This window comes from Henckelia pumila, chromosome 2 (genome assembly GCF_033568475.1).
Source record: "Henckelia pumila isolate YLH828 chromosome 2, ASM3356847v2, whole genome shotgun sequence".
Classification (NCBI taxonomy): Eukaryota; Viridiplantae; Streptophyta; class Magnoliopsida; order Lamiales; family Gesneriaceae; genus Henckelia; species Henckelia pumila.
Genome location: NC_133121.1, coordinates 126,595,435 through 126,617,993, shown reverse-complemented (window position 1 = coordinate 126,617,993; position 22,559 = coordinate 126,595,435). Strand labels below are relative to the sequence as shown.

The 22,559-nt window shown below is 30.5% G+C and overlaps 1 long non-coding RNA gene across 1 annotated transcript; it reads left to right on the top strand.

The window, feature by feature from the left end:
- Positions 1 to 15,288: 15,288 nt before the first annotated feature.
- LOC140884793 (uncharacterized) lies at positions 15,289 to 17,054 on the top strand. The gene is made up of 3 exons (XR_012150722.1): positions 15,289 to 15,426; positions 15,841 to 16,154; positions 16,711 to 17,054. It is a non-coding gene; the product is annotated as an uncharacterized lncRNA (long non-coding RNA).
- The last annotated feature ends 5,505 nt before the right edge of the window (positions 17,055 to 22,559 follow it).

Below are 22,559 nucleotides of genomic sequence, written 5' to 3'. Positions count from 1 at the left end.
TGATTCATATCAAATCTCTGGCATCAAGATTCGTATTCGATCTCGACATGGATAAGCATCTATCATCGTCACATTTGATGTGAAAATAAGGCCGCCTCAGACCTTGGCAATAGAATCAATTTCATATAGAACATATCATATCGACATCAAAATCAAATATCCACTACCTGAGATGGATCGACAATACCACAAGTTCTAAATCAAGAACAAGTAAATAAACAAGTATGTGATTTGTTCGGTATAACTCAAGAAGCATCATTCTCGAGTTTTGAATCCCTGACTCTTAATGTCATCTTATACATGTCGTTATCGAGTTTCCAAGGTTCTTCAATCTTATCAGACGAATCAAATAAGCTCCATCAAAATTCAGCTCGATACCAACTCCATCTTCAAGGCACAAACTAATTGTAACTCTTGATCTATTCTATTCCGATTTCGTCGCTGAATTCCCGAGCTCGACAAGCTTCAATATCATTTGAAATGAAATGATCACAGGTTATAAATATCAACAACCAACTCATCTCATATTCAGCTATATCAACACATCAATTATCATTCAAATTCCAACTGCACTTCAAGTCTAGAGAATTATAACTTTGATTGAATCCTTCCTCGGTTCAAAACTTGTGATATCGAAGTCTTAACTCGCAACTATCAATCTGAAAATGAGGTATACATAGACTAGACATATCAGCTAGGAGCTCAATTCATTCTCGATGCAAGTAACATGCCAAAATTTTAACAAATTCCGATCCGGCAGCGTAACAATTGACAATCGGTAACCGAAATGATAACGAATCAATTTTAACAAGAATATTCATGCTACAACAGTTCATAACAGCTTAAACACATCATTAATCAACCAAATTCAGTAGGTATAACCAGTGTTTTTATAACCGGACCGGTGATCGAACCGGTTTACCTGAAAAAACGGTTCAACCGGTCGGACCGTTTTAACCGGGCGGTCGAACCGGAAAACCGTTTATATAATTTAATATAATAAATAATATATTTTAAATTTTAAAAACTCAAAAATTATATAAATAGACAAAAAAATATATATTTAACATATTTTGAAAACTAAATAAACATTTAAATATATTCAAAATAACAATTATAATTATAAATTATTTAAATAATAAATTATTTAATTTTTAAAAAACAATAATTATTAAAATAATTTTTTAAATGAAGTAAAAATTCTAAATAATAATGTATATATATATATATATATAAATAATAAATTTAAAGTTTTAAAAATAAAAAAAATCTTAAATTTTAAAAAAAAAATCGGAAAACCGGTTCAACCGATTTTCCGGTTCTTGACCGGTCCAACCGGTTCTTGATCGATTTTGACCGGTTGGACCGGTTTTTCGGTTTTTGGAGTTGGTCCGGACCGGAGAACCGACCGGTTCCCGGTCAAACCGGTCGAACCGGCCGGTCTGGTCCGATTCCAAAAACATTGGGTATAACGGCAACCATAAGCTGGAAATCATAATACTTGAATACACCATCAAATCATCGATCCGTTTTCGATATTAAACTCAAGAATATATTTGGAAACATGACGTCTGATTTCTGCTACATCATAAATTCGAAACCTTGATAAATCAGAAGAACACTTACATTAAATCGAAGCCCTCGAAGAGAGGATCGCGGCGCTACTTTCAGAATTAAAATTGGATAACCGGATCAAAAGATATCGCGATTTGAAAACGGAAAAGACAATAGGAATAATGAGGTCTCGACTTTCTGTTCACCACTTCTGAAGAATTTTGCTCCATCCACGTCAAAGAGCTGACTCCTCAATTCAAAGTAGGATAAATTCAATTTATTTGCCATTTAGCCCCTCGAGACTTTATAATTTGCAATTCCATCCTAGGCCCTCTTTTAATTCAATTTCAATCCTAAATAATTTATGAATATTAGAATTTAAATCAAAACTCTAAATATTCCCAAATTAAATATACTCGGATTAAAATTAAATAAGTTCGGATTACTTTTGCACATTAGCCCTTGCAACTTAGATATTGTCAAATCAACCCCTGCTCCGGTTTCACTTTCAAATTAAATCATAATAATTCTCAAAACTTGGAATTTAATCTTAAATTCCATAAATATTCAAATCGAATATTTATTCTTTTAATTTAAGAATTCTAGAAATTTAAATCTCAAAATCCGTAAATTCTCAAATTAAATATTTTCGGCTCGGAAATTAAATATCTAATTTTCATAACTTCTCAAATTAATATTTGCCCAAATACAGAATTTAATTCTCAAATTCCATAATTAATAACTTCATATTTTCGAGCCTTACAATTCTTCCCCTCTAAAGAATGATTTCGTCCTCGAAATCGCATTCAATCGGAGTATCAAAACTGATAGACTGAATGACACTTCAATCATATAACTCTGATCTTCGTATCTCATCTCATAATCTCTTGTCAGGTTATCTTTCTATTCTGCATCTATTCTGTAATTCTTTTATTGTACTTTAATTAACTGAAAAGAATTCTTTCGAAGTTGTCTCTTTTCCCAATCAAGGATCTGTCGAATATTCGACTCAACTCAGAATTTTTCCTTATCTATCTCATCTGATTAAAGTATATAGGAAGACTCTATTGATACTTTCTTCATTTAGATACATGGAACAAATCTGATCCATCATATCACGTTAGACAGAATAAATCTTTCAATGAAGTTATTAACTCTGTCTGAAATCTCATCCAGTGAAATTCAGCTTTTCTATATCATTCTATGTTCTGTTCCGAACATATATCAATTCTACATCGTCATTCTCTTCATAGATTTCATTTCTGTATTCAATATTCATATTCTAAATCTGTAATTCATATACTACTCATTCTCTATTCTGAATCGAATGATGTTAATTCAAAAATAACTTACTTGTTGACAAATCAGTAACAACTTCAAAAGTATATCTATCATTCATTTACTAACTCTATTTCTTCTTCTATGTTCTCATGTAATACAGATTCATATTCGTACTCTTTGTATTCTTCAAATCAAATTTGATCTGATATCTCATATTTTTGTAATATCATTTAACACAAAGAATCTGATTTCTTTCTCATCGTATCATCAAAGATTATCTCAATATCAACTCGATAGCTTTCACGGGAATCATAAGGATCAAATGGAAATTCATCAAATCAACTAATACCGAATCAGGTACTAGAGTTCCGAGAATATTCTCAAAATCTGAAAAATCAACTCAGATAGTCCATCGATCAGATAAATGGTATAATGCAATCACATATAACCAAATACTCAGAACATTGATCAATCAATGCCACAACCGATTAAATAGATCTAAGGTCTCTATCATGACAATAAATTTCAATCATTCCTGTAATTTCATCATATCATTAACTTCTGAACAGCTACAACTATTTATTCATATCTGTATTACATCTCATACAACATATTCTGAAAATCTGATTAGTCTGTTCGAACTGTCCATGAATCAGAGAATAATATGTTGTATTCACAGATTACAAAGTACTCAGAGCTTTTGATAATCTATATCATGTCCGATATAGTTTTTTTTTGAAATTCGATTCATCTGCCCTGAGTATCCTTCAATTAAAGGATAATATGTTGTTCCTTCAAATCAAAGAGTACTCAAAGTTTTAGATACTCTGAGTCATAATTCAATAGTAAACCTATTGTCTCAATATGAAACAATAATCTTTGGCTAACTATGTAATCTTACAACAATTCTAACCACTGATCAGTGATTTGATCATACAGACAGATAATAATATTCAGTAATTTCAATCAATCTGATCATAAGTCATATCATCTTATTCCGTAATTCAAATCAATTCAATCATCACTACCACATTTTACAACATGCATACTACTACATCTTTGATAGTTTAATAATGTAATCTATCAAATCATGATCTCATTTCAATTCTGAAGTTTCTAAACTGTCACTGAACCTATTTGGTCAATGTTTTTCAACTTCAACTGAAACTCTCTATGCGTTTAGCTTCTAAAACGTACAAATTCTGTTATATTTGTTTTTTTATCAGAGGATAAAACAATTATTGGATGAATATTAAACTCATTATTGTGCATTTCTTTCAGAATATGATATCTCATGTCGGAAATATCAAGCACAATTATATATTCAATCACAATATAATTCATCCATTCTAATCTGCAACTTCCATTCATATCTCAATCTGGCATTCTCTACTGAATTCTTATTGCTTTGATTTACTTTATGTGTTTATTTCATCTTTTGAACAAATCTGGCTCATTTTCAATCGAAAATCATTCTGATTGGTTATGCATTTATCTGAATATATTCAAACCAGAATACATAGAAATCTGAAATCAATCGATCGAATGTCTATTTCATTTCTTACTTCTATTCCCAAAGTACTGACAAATCATACAATCAATCCAAAATCTGGATAATAATCTAATTTTTTTTTTCTATCAGTTAAGAGCCAAAAATCTCAAAATATGCTGAAATATCCATCAAATGATCAATAATTCTCAAAATCAAAAGAATAAATCAAGATTGAGAAAATCCCTCAATCAAGGTCATCCAAATTCAAAGCTTCTGGATAACAAACTCTGTTAATTGAAAACAACTCACTTGCATCTCATAACTCAGAATGAGTAAAGCAACTCAGGCTCTATGAATAAAACAAAAAGAGCCACTCAATATCAAACATTTCAAGAATCATATGTCCAATTGATGTAATCGATTCAGCATAATAAAAAAAAAAACTCAACTGCAACTGATTTTCATCTCATCATCTATTCTATAACCCTCAAAAAGAATATTCAATTCATAACTCATCGATTCGCTATTGAATTCCAGTTCATAATTTAAACTAATTAAATTGAAATCTTACTGGAACATATCTATACTCTTTACTCATTGACATATCTACCAATGCTGGTTTAGATCTTGAACATATCTAGTGCATATAATATACTATTTCAGAACATTTCTGTAATCAAACATAATATACACGAAACTAAAATCACAAAATCTTAATTCTAGTTCCCATATCATATCATCATATTCATATGCACATTATGTTCTTACTGATCTAATTTCATCGCTTCTTATCTTCAATCTTTTGATAATCATAACTTGGTTATTGCATTATCATCTATCATGCAACATAAAAAGATAACTCAAGCGCGCACAAAATCATGTTCAATTTCATTTCATCGAAGCAGTAGTTCAATTCTTCAGTTCAATTCACAAATTCTATTTTCTGATACAGATGTGGAAATATAATAAGATTTCAGCTATCATATATCTCTTGCACCAATAACATAAAAAAGTAACAAAATAAATCTGTTACCTGCAATCTCATTTCCAGGTGCATTTTTATTCTGATCCTCTGTATATTTCTGGAACTGTTCTTTATTCAAATTTTCTCATAATCTGATTTGCTTCGAACATATTCTTGCACATCTGCTTGAAATGTCTTTGTACTGATTGCTAGGATATCTCCCTCCACAATAAGTGCAATAATGTCTAACATACTCTGCATTCAGACCCAGACCAATCTGTCTCGGTTCATTAGAGTTAAAGAACTACTTTCACATTGTTTACTTTATATCTGCTCTGGAATAAAAGTTGTAGCTAAAGTTATGATTATTTCACATACTGTGGCATATCTACAATATCATTCCTTATGCCTCATCACTCAGCTTCATCTCTCTTAGTTCTGTCTATGTCTTTCAATGTTTCAGTCGTCAACGTTTACTCAGACATAGTCTCCGAATTCAAGCCATGAATAAACAATGCAATCTTGAGCTTCATCATCATCTACAATTCAAAGAATCGTAATAGGCTTGAAGATCTAATAACATAATATTCGTAAGTATTCAAATTGCTCTACTTCTGATTGATATATTCTATTTTTTGGATATTCTTCTTTCTTGGCATAATCTTCTTTTTCTCATCTTTTCTATATGTTATAGCATAGAACCGCTAATAAATCTCTGTTCTAAGAACTTGCCAAGAAATCAATATACCTGGTCTCTTTCAGAATTTCTTCATCACAATCCATCAGCTGGTTGTTAGGTTTTAAAGTTGGTATACAATCAATCTGATACGACATTCATCTGTATCTGTCAAGGATTTGAACTACTGATCAAGTTCTCCAAACCAACTTCTACCTGCAATAACATCTACTATATCTTTTCGGGTTAGTGGATGATATTTCTGACTTCTCTTTCATATTACCACTGATAGAGATATAAGTATAGCATCTACTGATTCTCTGAGATATGTTCTGTTCAATCGGAAATACTTCTTTCAGGTGAGCAATAAGATTCTGTTCGATCTGACCATACAATTCTGTTCAGTCTGGGGTCACCCAAGGAACACTGCTCTATTCAATTCTAGGTGCTTACATCACCCAAGTAATCTTATAACAAAATCAGTAAGAAATTCAAAAAGTTACAAATCAGTAAATCAGGCAGTTGAATTTCAAGAGTAGATCATGCTCACATACAATTCATCAAATCATCAAATCAAGTAATTGCATAATCATGCAATACGAAATATGCATGCGACTCAATCTACCCCGCTCAACTTCTATCTAAGTCCGAGAAACTTACGCTCTGATACCACCTGTTGTGGGGATCTCTGGTTGCTAATCTCATCTTAGGGCAATAAATGATTAATAAAACAATTAATCAAACAATTAGAAATAATAAAACCAAGAGCTAAATTTTTTTTTTATAATTCAAGAGCCTTGCTCGATCAGACAAACTTCCCCGATCGAGCGAGTTATAAAATCAAGCTCTCGGGTATGTACACATTTTGGTCTCGCTCGATCGATTGAATTCATCCAATCGAGCGAGCCCAAAGTTCCATTTCTCTGTTTTTGAAAACCACAGGCCGCGCTCGATCGGTGGAATTCACCTGATCGAGCGGGCTCCTTTCCAGAAAATGACGACAACAATTTTTTGCTGTCAAACCTTGCACCATCAATCCAAAACATCTTAAAACCAACTCAAATCATGGTTTATCAATTCTAGAACATGCATATATACATGTATGAAGTTTCAAGCATCAAATCATCGTTTATTACATCAAACAATAGCATGAAAAACACGAAACTACAAGCTACACCAAGTCTCAAAAGTGAGCTTCTAAAACATAAGTTTCATGTCAAGTTCAATGCTATCTAAATACCATTTTTCAGCTTAAACCCGAGTCCACACTTGCTAAGTCTCGCTCCCGAGCTGTCAATGTCCTATCAGATAAGCTCCTGCCCCATCTGTTGCAATGCACACATACAAAACAAAGCAACAACCGGATAAATTCCGATGAGAAATCATTCTCAGTATAATCGACATATAAATGTGTTAAATAAAATCGTATCAACTCTAAATGTATCGACTCAAGAATAGAGTAAATAACGCATATATCAACTCAATCATACCAATCAAGACTTCATTCATAATACTAGCGCGCATATATCGAGAATTGATTCATATCAAATCTCTGCTATCAAAATTTATATCCGATCTTGACATGGATATTCATCTATCATCGTCACATCTGACGTGAAAATAAGGTTGTGTAACGCCCAGGAAATCCACTGACTGTCCAGATCACATGCTGATATTAAATGTGTTGTTTGAAATTAATTGAGTTATTTTTAAGTTATTTTATGTGTTAGAAGTAAATAATATTTATTTCTAACGTTTGACGAATGGCGATTGGAGGCTTTTAGGTGAAGAGATACCCGGACACGATTTATGGTAAAATGTAGTATTTTAGTAATTTAAGATATGATTTAATTAACATGGTTTATTTTTAATTATTTAGGAATAGACCGGTCACTAATTAAGTTAAATTTAAGGTCTAGGAAGATTTAATGATTTTTGAACTCGGTAGTATATTTTTATCAACTTATTAATATATTGAGATTTATTGGAATTGATACGCTTTTATATATATATTTTTGCATATAGTTAGCGTGCAATGTATATTTAGTAAATAAAAAATTAGAGTTAATTGTTAATTAGTACATTAATTAGTAATTAAGTAAATAAAATAAAAGAAAAAGGGAAAGGGAAAGAAGCGTAAAAAAAAAAAGGAGAATAGATCAGAACGAGAGAGAGCGATCAAAAAGGGGAGAAAAACGTGAGAAGAGAGGCGGCTAGGGTTCGATTTCGGCTTCCGATCGTGTTTCGGCATCCCAAAAACGTGTTCCAGATCGACCGTTGTAGAGGCAAGTTTTAATCCGTTTCTTTGACTCATCTTAAAGCCATATATTTTTAAAAGGGTTTTGATTATGATTTGATGAAATTTATGCGTATTTTTGTTTGATGATTATTGATTTAAAAAGTTTGAAGGATTTATATGTGATTGAAGGCGAAAAAGAGGTTTTATACGCAAATATACGTATTTATATGTATAAGTGTATGGCCGAGAAGTGTGTGTGTGAATTGCGTGTGAGCGTGTATGCGATCTGTGTGTGTGTGCGTGTGTTCTGAATTTTGTGTTAGTGCATGGGATACCTTGTGCAAATTTATAAATAAATATATATATATATTTATGTACAACGTGTGAGTTTGTTCTAAAGTTTGTTTGTGTAAGTGGGTTATATATATATATATATATATAGTTTTGATATCCTGCTCACCCACCGTGCCCACCTAATGTGCCCACCATGAGGTGACACTCAACTATTAGACGCACAATTCATCACATCTAATAGTTGAGTGACACCTCATGATGGGCACATTAGGTGGGCACGGTGAGTGGGCGGATAGCAAAATTGTATATATATATATATATATTTATTTATTACTACTATTTTTTTTGAGAGGATATATATTACTACTATTATGTAAGAGACCCTTAGTTAGTCTCTTGGTATGCCAAAAATATTAAAAAAATATACACAATAAACCACTTTCCTCCACTATCTCAATTTCTTTTCTTTTTTCATTTAGTTTTTTCTCCCATTTTTTCTCCCAAATTTTGTATGTAATATATAACATTCATTTTTTATTTGAAAATTAATAATAATTTATATTTATTTATCTATTTTCAAATTTCAAATTATTTGAAAAAATTAGTGGAGTAAAAAATACCTAATAGAAGTAATGATGCTTTGATTATCATTCTTAACCCAAAAAAAGTCATTTGTTATACCCTAAATTTATTATATTTTTTTAATTGAAATTAAGTATAAAAATAAATAATTTTTCGTCACACACATCGTGTGTGCAAATATGCTAATAATGTATTGTGTGTGTGCGTGTGTTTTAAAATAAATGGATGTGGGGTTGGGTGGTGTGCGTGAGTTTGTATGTATGTGTGTGTGTGTCCAAATATGTGTGTTTTTATGTGTGTGCGTGAGTTTGGGTATGTGTGTATGAGTTTTGTGTGTGTGTTGTGTTCTGAAAAATTGAGGAAAAAGATAAGGTGAGGAAAATATTTTTATGGCTTGTGATAAAGTTGCTATTAAGGTTGAGGTTGACGGAGTGTGGATGTAGGCTCTTTGGTCATTATGCCCCTCCCAAGAGGAAGACGGAGTGTGGATGTAGGCCATTGAGTCATGATGTCCCTCCAAATATAAATGGAGTCACGATCACAGGCCTGCGCCTCCGGGAACCTCGCCCATGGGGTCAAGGCTAGGGGCTGGTTTGGACCGCCCAGACGTGGGCTACGTCTGGGCAGTTATGCTCCGGCCAGGGGCGGCCGAAGCCGGCCGACCGAAGGCGAGCAACAAGAGCTGCTCGCGGCCGAAGGGAAAAGGGAAAGGGGGGATCGGGTTGGGCTATGGGTGGGGGTTGGGTCGGGTCCTGGGGTGTAGTGGGTTGGGTAAGTAGGGTCCGGGTCCGGGTTAGGTGGGCCGGGCTCGGGTATTTTAATTTTTAAATATTTAATAGTTTAAGTGCATTTTCGTCTTTAATAAATAAATTAGAAAATTATTTGGGCCTCCAAATAATTTTATTTGGGCCTTAAATAATTTATTTAAGTTAGTCCAATGATTTTTATGGACTTGGGAGCCCATGGGAATTTTTGGGCCAGTCGGTGGATTTTTGGGTCAGTCTAGAGTTTTATTGGGCTTAATTAAGTTAATGAACTTAAATATTTTATTTAGGTCCAGTTAAGTTTAATTAAGTTATTTGGGCTAAAATATGATTATTGGATTTTGTTTAAGTTAATGGGCTTAAATATTTTCTTTAGGCCCATTTAAGTTGAATAAAATGATTGGGCTTACATTTAAGATTAATGGGCCTAGATGAGTGACCAGCAGTCTGGACCAACCCATGAAAAAATAAATAAGTCCGGAATATATATTTAATTATTTTTATGCATGAAGTCTATTTTAAGTATATTATGAAAAATTAATTAAATATATATTACGAACATATTTTCAGTGCATGCATTCATGAAATTTCTTATGTATATAATTATGTAAATGATGAGCAATAAAATATTTTGGTGGAAATTGAAGTATGTGTGACATAGGGGTGGTTTTCCACCATATGATTCGATAGTTTTACTACCATAGGGGTGATTATCCACCATATGATTCAGTAGTTTACTATCATAGGAGGTGATTTATCACCGCCATCGTACGTTGGTTCAGAAGACTGATCAGTCGACACATGAGCGTCACACTTATGGATATGACAATCTTCAGCTTTCAAAAGCATTGCTCAATTATGTTATATATGATGAAGATATAATATGTTTATGATTATGTTTATGATTCAGTTTGTGATTCAGCAGTTTTATTATGTGATGAAAATATTTCCATGCATGCTCATGTACATGTATATGTATTAGTAATTATGTGATGCATTATTTTTAACCTTGTTATAAAGGATTAGACATGTTGAGCCTCTAGGCTCACTACGCTTATATGGTGCAGGTGAGCATGATGACGTTTATGTAGCTCCTACCGGTGGAAAGGACTTATGAGCTCACGGAGCAGTGGACCCCGTGACCGTCGCAGCTATTTAGTTTATTATGTTGAGTTTTGAAACATGTTTTATTTTATTATTGTTTCCACATATGAGATTTTTCAGCAGCATTGTTTATTATTTTAAATTGATGCATGAAACATTTTTAAGGATTTATTTATTTAATATTTTTCAGGTTATTTAAGAAAAAGTATGTTATTTTTATATACATATATGTATGGGCATGTATGTATAGTAGTATTATTTTAAAAAAAAATCCGCATTTATTAGTAGTAGGCGTTTCAGATATATATATATATATATATATATATATATATATATATATATATATTAGAATATTAGATTAGATTTGAGAAATATTAATACACGGCAAACTAACTTCGATAAAAATATTTGAAAATTAATTTTTTTTGTAGCATTTACATATGCTATAAGATATATTATAATTCTCTCAAAAAAAATATATTATAATTAATTGTACGTATAGAATAAGTTTTCTCGATTTGAAGTACCTAAAAACCCCTTCCAAATCACAGTATAATACATATGAGGTTATAAGCCAAAGTATAACTAAACTAATTTTTAAAATCTAAAATAAGTTACATACAAATTTTAAATTACAAAAATGTTATGATTAGTAGTATATAAATTTATTACTCAAACTATTATAAAGATGTGTTAATTAATTTTTATCTCGTAGTAAAAATTCATATCGTAATTAATATAAAAATTATTACCAATTAACCTTATGGTTTTTTTTTGTTTTTTTATATTTAGTTCCTTAAATTTATCAAATGTAATTCTTAAATAGAGTAAACAAAATCATGATTCTTAAATTAAAATATAAATATAAATCACATATAAATATAATGACTTAAAATATAAAATTTTTAGTTATTTACCGTAAAGTAATATTAGTTAATCTATACAATAATTCTTAATTAATTAATTTTATACAAATTTAAAAGTACGTCTGAATTAAACTTTTGAAGTGCCGAGCTTAAAAAAAACTTCGAAGATAAATATTATATTAATTTTAGTAGAGCGGCCGTTTTTCCGTCACTCCTCCATCCCATGTTGCTTTTTCTTTCGATTTTTGGAGGTATTTTTTTTTTTTTTTCATCTTAATTATATGAGTAGTTAACATATTTCATGATGTATCACAAGTTTACATAAGCATGTTAAATTGTAGCATTTGATTGTTTTGCATATATTTTTCAGGTGAAAATGTGATCATGCTCCATCTCCAAACATGAAGTAGTATTGCTTACACTGGTAATCACAAACTGAATACTAATCAATCAATTCAAAAATATTATGATTACAAATTCATGATGTTAATTTATATTTATATTGGTAGTTATCTTGGCAGATAATATACGCCATCACACAAGTTCTCAATCAAATGCAGGTGAAAGTGAACTTTGATCTCCGACTATTAGAGTCGGTTGTGAGATAGAATTTTGAGAAACAATTTCATCTAAAAAGGTTGACTCCGAAGGGGATCTCATGTCCTCATCTCACATGAGTTAAATGCTCATTGGTTCATGCGGGGGGTTAAATCGAGGATGTGTACTGAAGGAGGGAGCAACATGACCAACCCCAGAGCATATCCCTACAATATTTAGCATAGAATATGCTCCACACGAGGATCGAACCCGCAACGCTAGAAAATTTCTTCTCACGTCACCTCGAGCCTTATCAACTCGTCTATTCCCCTGTGAATTTTGAAAAACAATTTCATTTACTTTATGTTAATGTTTCTAGTTGTCTATTGAATTAGAAAAAAATCATTTATTTTATATTAATAATTGGCAATTGAGTTGCTACTGCTATTTTTTTCGAATAATTATTTATTAACGGTATACATTGTTTTATGAATTGAAATATTAAATATGAATATTTTTATTGTTTAATGTATGAGAATTTATATTTCTGATAATTTCATTGGGGATTGGTATGACAAGAAAAAAATAAAAAAATAAAAGAATCTAAATTGGTTTTTAATCATTTAAAACAACTCCTCAATCTTGATAGTTAATTTTCAATTTTGATATAAACTGATCTGAAAAGCGTAGTTTAAAATTGTTCTTAAAAAAAAAAATTTGTTCTTAAATTTATAGCTTTATAAGTGGATTGAAACCACTCCCATATCCAGGACATGTAGAAGCGTTTGAAAATCGTTATGTAACATAAGACGATGTGGCATCTAAAATTAATGTCAACGTATGGGGAAAAAAACATTAAAACTGAAAAAAAAATTTAATTTAAAAATCATAAATGAATGGACAAGGGAACAAAAAAATAACAATGGTATAAGTAACATCATGTTTTTTCCACAGTTTATAGTAAAAATTAAAATAAATTTTGCCCACGGGTCATAGGCGAGTTGAATAAATAAATAGTCTTGCAAATCTATATACGCATTGAATAAATCTATAGAATGACATAAAAAACCTCAAAAATTCTTGCAAATGATAAAAAATTAATCATTAAATGAATTAAAATGAAAATATTGTTTTATATTTCAATTTTAAACAACTAAACTTTTTCAAAAATTTTAATATTTTAAAATATCGTCACAATATTTTACTATATAATATATATATATATATATAATATTGGAATTTTTAAAAATATTTTATTAACAAAATTTTATTAAATTTTGGAATAAAATAAAAATTCTTAAAATTTAATATTAAAAAAGATTGTTATAATTTTATATTTAATGATATCTCCTCCTGTGATAATAAAATAATTTTTATAATATAATAAATATTAAATTTAATTTTATCTAATTTGTTTTTATATTTTGAGAGATATTAATACACGAAAAACTAACTTCGATAAAAATATTTGAAAATTAATTTTTTTGTAGCAGTTACTTATGTTATAAGATATATTATAATTTTCTCAAAAAAATATATTATAATGCATTTATAATTTTAATATTTTAAGTAATAAGAAGAGAAAAGTAAAATAATAGATACAAAACAAAACATAACTATTTCAATAAATTGAAACATAAAAACTAAATTAAAAATAAAATTAACATTTTCTTGTGTGTGCCTTTTAAATTTTATGAACAAATTTAACAATAGTTTTGGACAATTAATTTTTAAGATAATTTTTAAAATTGAAACAATAAGTTTTCCAAAAGTAAAAAAAATAAATAAATTAAAGGACATCATTGTCAATATAACACATAATAAATGAAAACTATTTTAAAGAAATAAATAAACCTAAGGACAATATAAACAATACACAATTAAACTCTTGATTTTTAAGATATATATATATATATATATATTAGAATATTAGATTAGATTTGAGAAATATTAATACACGGCAAACTAACTTCGATAAAAATATTTGAAAATTAATTTTTTTTGTAGCATTTACCTATGCTATAAGATATATTATAATTCTCTCAAAAAAAATATATTATAATTCATTTATAATTTTAAAATTTTAAGTAATAATAAGAGAAAATTAAAATAATAGATACAAAACAAAACATAACTATTTCAATAAATTGAAACATAAAAATTAAATTAAAAATGAAAGTAACGATTTCTTGTGTGTGCCTTTTAAATTTTATGAACAAATTTAACAATATTTTTGAACAATTAATTTTTAAGATAATTTTTAAAATTGAAACAATGAGTTTGCCAAAAGTAAAAAAAAAAAAAAAAAATCAATTAAAGGACATCATTGTCAATATAACACATAATAAATGAAAACTATTTTAAAGAAATAAATAAACCTAAGGACAATATAAACAATACACAATTAAACTCTTGCTTTTTAAGATATATATATATATATATATATATATATATATTAGAATATTAGATTAGATTTGAGAAATATTAATACACGGCAAACTAACTTCGATAAAAATATTTGAAAATTAATTTTTTTTGTAGCATTTACATATGCTATAAGATATATTATAATTCTCTCAAAAAAAAAATATTATAATTAATTTATAATTTTAAAATTTTAAGTAATAATAAGAGAAAATTAAAATAATAGATACAAAACAAAACATAACTATTTCAAAAAATTGAAACATAAAAACTAAATTGAAAATAAAAGTAACGATTTTTTGTGTATGCCTTTTAAATTTTATGAGCAAATTTAATAATATTTTTGAATAATTAATTTTTAAGATAATTTTTTCAATTGAAGCAATGAGTTTGCCAAAAAGTAAAAAACAATAAAAAAAAACCAAAACAATCAAAACCAACTGGTTTATATACTCAATAAAAAAAGCTTCCAAGTGAAAACAAGAAAAGCTTGTAAGTAGGCCCAATAGACGGAAAGGTGCTTCTAGAAAAGCTTGTAAGTAGGTCCAATAGACGGAAAACCTATCTTATTTTCCAAGCAAACGTCAAATAAAAGGGGAAGAAAATCTGAGTCCAAGCAAGCGTCTTTCAACTATTTTCCTTCCAAAAGGTTTGTCTTCAATTTTAATGACGTTTTTGCTTTCAATTTGGCTGAAGCAGAATCTAATTTCCCTTTAATTAAGTTCAATACTGATTGGTAATGCTATTTTCTCGCCCGCCCCGCCCTTTTGATTTGGTGTACGTATCTGCTTGAAATTTTAGTTTTATGGCTCGAATTATTATTTTGATATGTAGTAAATTTTACCACAGCTTCAGTTGTCCAGTATTTTTGGACTTATAGTTGCTTTAATTTAATTAATTTTGCGATCGATTGAACATATATATTTTTGATGTGGTAGTTTGCTTGTTACGACATTGTCATGCTCGATCGATATATCCAAGTTTTAATTGTATTTGAGGAGTGGGTTGTGTAGTAGTGATATATATATATATATAATTATGTGTGTGTGTGTGTGTTTTGTAGAAATTAAGGTTCTGCGGTTATGGATCGGCCTATTTTGAAGACAACGGTGGAGCGGGCGACCTCGGGTCTAGCTTCTGGGATATTTTGTGGTTCCGGATTTGCTTTGTTCACTCTGCCCCTTGTTGAGGGAGGAGTTGGTGGTTGTGCGATTCACTCAGCAAAGATGATGGGACGTTTTGGGTTGACGGGTGTTGCAGTTACCGCAACCTTCGCTGCCGTAAGTCTGTCACTCGATAAATACCGTAAGAAAAAAGACTTGATTAATTGCTCAGTTGGTGGATTTGTGGCTGGTGCTGCATGTTTCGGTTACGCAGGTGATGCTTTAATTATTTGTATTTATTGATTTATCTTAATAATTAGTTGATGTGTGTGAGATTATTCGATCGAGTGTTTAAATAAATATTGGATTAATTGTGTACGTGTGTATAGACATGGTGATTCAATTAGTTAACTCTCCTTCATGTGGTTTTATGCCTATTTTGTTATTGTTTCATGCGCATAATAATTAATACTCTTCTAGCTAGTGACCAGTCCTCCATGTTCATTTTATAGTTCATTGTAGTGTGCAAGGAAAGGATGCCATCATGTTTGATTTCTTGTGTTTATATGCTAATCTCCAAATCAACAATACTTGTGCAATGTGTATGTGTGTGCTAACTTGTAAGGAGTAGTGTCCGGGGTCAATTTAGTATTAATTTGAAGGCTTGTTTGCGAGGATGTGGAACAAATTTATATTTATCGATGAATGTACTTCAATTAGTGCCCGGACTTTATCTTCATTAATTCCTTCTTTTTTTCCTTTGATTTATTTTAAAGTGATGCTAAATTTGTATTTATTTCGGCTGATATATATAACATTGTACTCTCTAGCGAGGAGCATTCCAATGGCAATTGCGGGGGGAACTCTTTATGCAATCCTGCCTCCTATTTATTCGTTCTTCGATATCAAAAACCAAAAGAGTAGACACCTTGGATAAATTTCTCTACACGTCTGACGAAACTCCGAGGTTCATTAGTTCCAACGCAAGATGCAAATTTCTTCAATTTTGTCTAAAACTTGATTGTTCAACTCTACTTTTTTGTTTAATTCGGTTATGTAGAATTGTTGATAGAAGGGACATACTTCGTTTTGTTGGTTAGCAGTTGGAAAAATGCAGGGAAAACTTCAAAATTTCTTCTGTATTTTGGAATGCGCTTACTAGCAAGTTCAAATATGCCTTGGATTTTGTTGTTGAATTAACAAGTTCGTTGATTAGGAAAAATTTAATTTATCTTATCCATAATATACAAATGTTTCATCTATATCTATATTTATTTATAATAACAAAAAAAATCTACTACAAACAGAAAGCTAAAATTTTCTCGCCCAAAATATATCACTAAATATATGTATATATATTATGAGAAATTTTCAGTTGTTCAATCAATGTTTTTTCATTTCGTTTGATCCAAAAAACCAAAAACAAAAATCACTAAAACTCGGTGTCGAATTTTAGTGGTCGCGGACGAAGTCGAGAAACATTGTTGGGCACTTGAAAAATCCTCTATATTATAGGAGAGTGATATTTAGACTTCAATTTTTATTAATTATACTTCACCTCCACCTTTAATTTTTATAGTATATATTGACAATGATATCCTTTTATTGATTATTCTATTTTGAATAAATTTATTAATGATCATAATTCCCAAAATAAGTTACTTAAAACATTAAATGTATAAAAAAATATGGAAAAGTTTAAAAAGCAAAATTACATAATTCATTAAATTATCGTTATTTTTTTTTTGAATTTTTTACACGATTTTTTACTTTTTTTTTTAATTTTTTTCTTATTTTAAAATTTTCCAATAAAGTGATATTTCATTAGCATATTTTGATATCTTATTCCATAATAATATTTTTATTCTGAACTTTAAAAAATAAGATTTTCAAGTAATCACATTATCTTATAAAAATATATTTATATTTTAAAATTAAATAAAAATAGTTAATATATTTTTAAGCCTGGATTTATTTTACTAAGCTGATATGTAAATTATGGATTTTGTTTCCGCACGTTTTACTCTGTTAAGTATTTTGCTGTATTAAGTTTAATGCATGCTATTAGTTGTCAGTTTGTAGGTGATTCCATGCAGGGTCACTACATTTTTGGTATCAGAGCATGCATAGATTTTGGGATTAGTACTTGGGATTTAGTTTAGTCTTGAGTGATTATTGCGCATTTGGGATTTTAATGTGCAATTCTTTTCAGGATATGGCTGACGAGAGTCACGGTAGTGTTGGCCAGGGAGGTGTTCATCATCGTCATCATCGCCATCGTGATGATCCTTATCGTCCTCATGAGGGTAGACGTCGCTACACTATTAATAAGTTCATGCAAGTAGGACCGAAACCCTTGGTGGGAGGCGAGAATCGTGAACAAGCTAGAAGCTGGATGTCTAAACTTGAGACTACGTTTCGAGCTTTTGATTGCACTGAGGAGCAGAAACTGGAAGTTCTAGAATTCGTTCTAGAAGATCGAGCACATTTTTGGTGGGATGCCAAAGCTGCTCAAGCACGTACTGAGAGAGGACAGGTGACTTGGGGGGATTTCTGTCAGCAGTTTTAAAAACTATATTTTCCTCCAGCTGTTCGCCAGGCACGATCGATGGAGTTGCTTACTCTGAGGCAATGATCAATGACTATTGATCAATATCTGCAACGATTTTTTGATCTGCTATCTTTGAGTCCTCATATCAGTGACAGTGATGCATCCAAGTATGATATCTTTCTTCAAGGTTTGAATCAAGATATCTACTCACAAGTTTTCGTCTGTGATGATCCGACATCTTATGAGACTTTGGTGAACCGTTATCGTTTAGTGGAGACCAGCAACAGGCGGGCACAGCTGATGATGCCAGGACAGCCTAGTGGATCTTTTGAGCCTAGAGCTCAATCTGTTGTGCAATCTGGACCTACGTCTTCTTCTACTCCTACTACTTCGTCTGGTTCTCATGGTTCACGAGGTACATTTCGTTTTGGGAAAAAGAAGAAGAAGGAGGAATTTTGTAGCCACTGTGGAGGGAAACATCCTGCAGCTTCATGTCGGAGGGCAACTGGGGCTTGTTATATTTGTGGTCAGCAGGGACATCTGCGGAGAGATTGTCCTCAGCGCATGGGTTCTGCTAGTGGATCAAGATCACAGGTTAGATCTCAAGCTTCTACTTTTCCACGTGAGCAGCCAGCACCACAGAGTTCTTCTGGTTACCGCCCACAGACTCAAGGGCAGGCATTTTGAAATGACTAGGTTCTAATACTCGAATAAATAAAAGAAATTAATACGCGGATTTTCTAAATAATTAAAATTTTCTAAAAATTTCGTCATGACCCGTCTGATTTTAGAACAAACCACCAACACAGAAAGCAGTTCAGAAATATTTAAAATAAGACTTCTCAAACATTCAACAAGTACCACAAACGAGTAACATGCTAATAAAGTACCACACCGGGCAACCAAAAAGTAAAAGTGAAACCAAGCATAAATCCTAAGCAGGAAAACACATCCTGCTACCCAATAAACGAAAAGAAGTACGAAATGTATATTTATTTCAGACTCTAGGACTTAAAGGACACATCGCAAATATAAATGGAGCCACGATCACAGGCCTGCGCCTCCGGGAACCTCGCCCATGGGATCCTGCCCCTCAGCCCACTGAAACTCATCCTCACCTGAAAAAAAGAAAGAAGTGGAGTGAGTCTAAAAGACCCAGCAAGACTATGGGGGAGGGGATAACTAGTACCATATAGGTACAAGCACACACAACATTTAAAATAGTGCGTAATAAAATAACCGTTAGTGCCCCTAAACTTAAAAGCAATTGACATATAAAGTGATTAAATGCATGTATAAGACATGTGCAAGACGAAGTCAAATAACTCAATGAATAGCCTAAAATGTACTGAACATGGTCATATGAATTTGGAATGAACTCAGATCCATGAATTGTGACTCTGTGATTGCGATCATGATCATGGCTATAGTGCATAATGCCGCAAGCTTTCCAAATTGTTGCATTTCTGGCTTGGGAACTGAGCTAGCTGCACTTTGCCAAGTATCTTGAAGGTTCAAATTATGAATGTATGATTATAAATTAAATGTATTGTTTGATTGTTGCTATTTAATATAATATAAGATTATATATATGAGTTTAATTCATGAACTCAAATGCATACAAATAAATTAATATACATGACATTCGTGTATAATTTTTATGCAATATGTATTGAACTTCACCTCAAATTGAGTCTGATTGGACTGATCTATATATCGAAAACTAGGTCTTAAGGGTTTGTTGCAAGTAATTGTGATTTTTTTTACTACTTTACTATATTTAATACTATTCCTTTTATTAATTGGCTACCGTCAAGAGCATTCGACGGGAAAATCATTGATTAGCCCTCCAGTGAAATTTTAGTTTGTCGAATTAAATTCTATATTTTTAATGAGTTTTGTTAGATTATTTTTAATTTTTTTTAAAAAAATAAATTAGAGTTATAATATAAGTGATTTTATATTCTAACTGACATATTAATTTCAGTTCTTTGTGGTGTTGTCGGTTAATTCATTTTCTTAATCTATCAATTAATTTATATTTTTTGTTCGATCGGTTTTTTTAATCATTGTTTTTATCACAATAGTGATACTGATATAATATCGAGAAATAATGAGATGACACCGAGAATTATTGATGTCGGATATTGATGTGTCTTGTGTCAATACTATAAAGAAAAAATGAGTCGTGTGCGGAGTTATAATCATTGACTCGAGCTGAAATTTTGACTGCATATAGATAACATTTTATGCTACAATCTGAACGGTGAGATCGGATTCTGATCTTTGTAGCATCGGAAATAATTTCGGGACGAATGCTGCATTTTCGAACTCTGCAACATTTCGACGCTCTTCTCTTTTGATTTGAGTGAATTTGTAGTGTGATTTTTCTTAGGGTTTGAGGCTTTATTTAATTTATATTTATATGCACCTAAAAGTTATCGAGATCAACTATATATGATACCTAAGTTTGAAAGTTTGAATATGTATCTATATCTAAGATTTGATTACTTCAAGATCGCAGTTAACTTGATATGTCTAATCTACTTAACTTACATATATTTTATCTGGATATGCAAACTTCAAAATAATCGACAAACTTTTTTTTTAATAAGAAAAATTATAAATTCCATATATTTTATCTGGATATGCATATATCTATTTGGTATCTGATTCCAACACTTGATTGGAGTTGATTTACTCATCTGAAAGACAATCCAAAATGTGTGTGTTTTTATTTCCCAAATGAGTAAAAATAAGTGCATATTATAACTAATTACACCAAAATTTTAATTATATGTGCAACGAATTAATTAACTATTGAAGAGCTGGCCTAATTGATACAGCCTCTTGTATATATTTTAGATTATTTTAATATAATTTCCTGTGTTAATTATATATCTAAAACTCTAGGGCTGCACTTTAATTTGAAGTTGCATCATTATCAATGTCTAGGGCTAGAGACGCTGTTAGGTACCTGGGCTCGTGCGTTTGTCTGCGTACGTCTTCTTTTTAAGGAAAAAATATCTAAAAAAATCCCAGCATGCACGGTCAAACTCAAATGCATACAAATAAATATACATGACATTCTTGTATAATTTTTATGTCATATGTATTGAACTTATTTGCAAACTAGGTCCGATCGAAGTGTTTGTTGCAAGTAGTACTCTACTATCTTTAATACTATTCCTTTTATTAGTTGGCTATCATCAAGAGCATTCGATGGGAAAATCTTTGGTTAGCCCTCCAGTGAAATTTTTAAGTTTGTCGAAATAAATTCTATATTTTTCATGAATTTTGTTAGATTTTTTTTATTTTTTTTATAAAAAATTTAGAGTTAGTATTTCAGTGATAAGATTTTTTTTTTTAATCTTTTAACTGACATATTAGTTTCAGTTCTTTGTGATGTTGTCGCTCAATTTATTTTCTTAATCCATCAATTTATATATATTTTTTTTGATTTTACTAATCATTGTTATTGTAATATTGATATAATATCAAAAAATAATTATATGACACCAAGAATTATTGATGTTAGATATTAATGTGTCTTGTGTGATCAACACTCTAAAAAAATGATTAAACTTTAAACAAAGGGAAAATTAACTGGTTTCAGGTTTTCAACAAACATTATAACCAAAATAGTTATTATAAGAATAATAGGGATTAACGAATACTAATACGGATGTCCTAACTCCTAAGGTAAGCTCCTTACTTTGTACTATTTAGGGCTGGTGATTGTCTTTTTGTGAAAAACATTCAAAGGAATACACAAACTCTTATATAAAAATGAGAAAAATTCTAATTTTCAATTTTAACTTTCCATTGTTGTACAGTTTCAAGATTGTTTTTGAAACAATGTCAATTGCATAGTTTTAACGTTGATTCGTTTAAACCGCAGAAATAAGCCTCTCTTAATTATATAACTATCAGAAACAATCTTGGTACGTACTGCTCGTACTAAATATTTTTAGCTATGATTTTTTTGTAAAACAACGTATAAACCGCTCTTGTAAATATAAATTCTAAGATTCGTTTAAAAACCACTCATATTGAATACTTTTAACATCGAATATTTGTGATGAATATTATTGTTGTTGTAATTCGCATTTTTTAATCTATTTTTTT